Source organism: Halictus rubicundus, unplaced genomic scaffold (genome assembly GCF_050948215.1).
Source record: "Halictus rubicundus isolate RS-2024b unplaced genomic scaffold, iyHalRubi1_principal scaffold0466, whole genome shotgun sequence".
In the NCBI taxonomy this organism is placed as follows: Eukaryota; Metazoa; Arthropoda; class Insecta; order Hymenoptera; family Halictidae; genus Halictus; species Halictus rubicundus.
This window is the reverse complement of record NW_027489007.1, coordinates 45,001-47,500: the sequence shown is the minus strand read 5'-3', so window position 1 is coordinate 47,500 and position 2,500 is coordinate 45,001. Positions and strand designations below refer to the sequence as shown.

General features: G+C 48.9%; 2 non-coding genes across 2 annotated transcripts in view; both read right to left on the bottom strand.

Annotated features, from left to right (window-relative positions):
• The window catches only part of LOC143364335 (large subunit ribosomal RNA), a 3,986-nt gene extending 3,850 nt beyond the window's left edge, over positions 1-136 (bottom strand). The window contains exon 1 of the ribosomal RNA XR_013084080.1: positions 1-136. This exon is cut by the window's left edge and continues 3,850 nt beyond it. This is a non-coding gene — a ribosomal RNA (large subunit ribosomal RNA).
• A 1,338-nt stretch (positions 137-1,474) lies between these two features.
• Positions 1,475-1,629, bottom strand: LOC143364333 (5.8S ribosomal RNA). Its single transcript, XR_013084078.1, has one exon. It is a non-coding gene; the product is annotated as a 5.8S ribosomal RNA (ribosomal RNA).
• Between the last annotated feature and the right edge of the window lie 871 nt (positions 1,630-2,500).

Genomic DNA, 2,500 nt, shown 5'->3' with positions numbered 1-2,500 from the left:
ACGGCGGAACCGCGGGATTCAGTGCTGGGCTCATTCCTGTTCGCTCGCCGCTACTAAGGAAATCCTTGTTAGTTTCTTTTCCTCCGCTTAGTAATATGCTTAAATTCAGCGGGTAATCTCGCCTACTCTGAGGTCGTCAAACGTGAAAAAAAAATGTTTCGTATATTTCACCGAAAGCATTAAAAGTACGCGAGAACGTACAGAGGAGCACAAAAAAAAAAAAAAAAAAAAACAAAACCATATATCTTATGCGCCACACCAAAGTGTCTTTTCTCTATATAATGTATATATAGAGATTTCTTCATTTTGTTCGTCGATCGGAAACTCTCGCTAGACGATCGGCCGGTTAACTTTAACGTCCGTCGAAAAGAACTTCCGGGGACTGGACGACCGACAGATCGCGCGGTCTCGCGATCGACAATGAAGAAAAAAAGACATGGGGCGACCGACAAAGGTTTGTTTTCACCTTCACCTTCTCGTGCTCTGCGTGACAACACGTTGTGGTGACAACGATGTTCGAAAGCCACTCCATAGAGGAGTATATATATTTTCAACACCCGGTGGGGTTTCTCTACTACACTAGACACACGGGGGTACAGAAACGCTGCACGACGCGATATCATCGATCAAACCAAAGAGACACGAGATCTCGGTCGTCATTCAATTCAACGAACGTGGCGATGGAATCCGCAACGGATTAGCGAGGACACGCGACGACGGGGAAATTATTCGACCCGATACAAGTACGCGTGCGCATCCCGCACAATGCCAAATGTTGCTATGTCCATCAGTCATCAAAGCGTTCGTAGAACGAGAGACCACTGTCTCGCGAACTCTAAGAATATGTTTGTCGAAGTCGCTGGCAACGACGACCCTCCGCCGCAATTATGTGTAGAGAGACACATCCACGCACAGACGTATTTTATTTTATATATCTCCCTGGGGCTTACGTTGCACGCCACAGTTGCGCACACAGATTTTACACGGGTGTCCGGTATCTCTTTCTTTATTTGTGTCCATTCACTGTAGTCTCTTGAGACTCTTATACCTTTCGTATACGCATCATTTCAGACGACGTCGGGAGCGCGTAAAATGTTCGAGAGTGAAACGCTTCTTCCGCAATGCGAATCGTTCCAGAGAGAGAGGAGAGAGAGATTTCGATCGTCGGAGCGGTGTTCACGGGCGGTCGTATTGAAAATACGACTCACGACGCCGCAAAACACTCACGCAAGTCCGAATGTGATACCCATTCCTATTTCCTTCTTCTCACGAAGACCGTTAGACGCAATGTAAAATTTGCAATTTTCACAGAACCGCGTCAAACGCCGACGAAACGTCCATCGTTCGCTCGTACGTAGCATCTTTGCAACCCGACTCAGAAACGCTCTTTGCGCCCTCCACAAAATTCGACATGGAGAGGTAAGCGACGGCGGGGACTTACAAGAGCAACGCAAGCAGTATTTGGTTACGTAAACGACCCTCAGCCAGGCGTGGTCCAGGAATTGTATCCGTGGACCGCAATGTGCGTTCGAAATGTCGATGTTCATGTGTCCTGCAGTTCACACGTTGACGCGCAATTAGCTGCGTTCTTCATCGACCCACGAGCCAAGTGATCCACCGTTCAGGGTAATCGTATAATTTGATTTATAATCAATATATAATTATGTCTCTTGTTCTGCGGTTCATAAGAACGCCGATACCTGAAAGCTCCAACCAGCGCGCGAAGGAGATTCAGGCGTCGTTTTTAAGGACGACACACGATCGTCCGTAGAAACGGAAACCGTCGCGAGTACGCGATTGCAATGCGCACACGTATCCGACGGCCGGGCGGAAAATACATTGAAAAACCTTTAAAGTGGAAAACACAGGAGGAGAATTCAGAAAACGACGGGGATCATAGACAACCCGATACTGGATCCCGACACTTCTCCTCCTCCTCTCTCTTATTGGAGAATGAACTCGATAACTAACGGACTTCACAGCCGGCTCTGGCCGTGCGCGATCGTTCGTCCCAAGCTCTTGTGCACTGTATTATCGCCACACAGAGAGTAGAGTGTCAGAATCGCACACAGCTTTACGCGAGCTACGCAGCCGGTCCTCTCGAAACACATTTCCAATTGTGCACGGAGAACGATTATTCGATACTAGCGGACTTCACAGCCGGCTCTGGCCGTGCGCGATCGTTCGTCCCAAGCTCTTGTGCACTGTATTATCGCCACACAGAGAGTAGAGTGTCAGAATCGCACACAGCTTTACGCGAGCTACGCAGCCGGTCCTCTCGAAACACATTTCCAATTGTGCACGGAGAAAGATTATTCGATACTAGCGGACTTCACAGCCGGCTCTGGCCGTGCGCGATCGTTCGTCCCAAGCTCTTGTGCACTGTATTATCGCCACACAGAGAGTAGAGTGTCAGAATCGCACACAGCTTTACGCGAGCTACGCAGCCGGTCCTCTCGAATATACGTGTTCGTCAACGAACACGCATGCGGCGACGTTT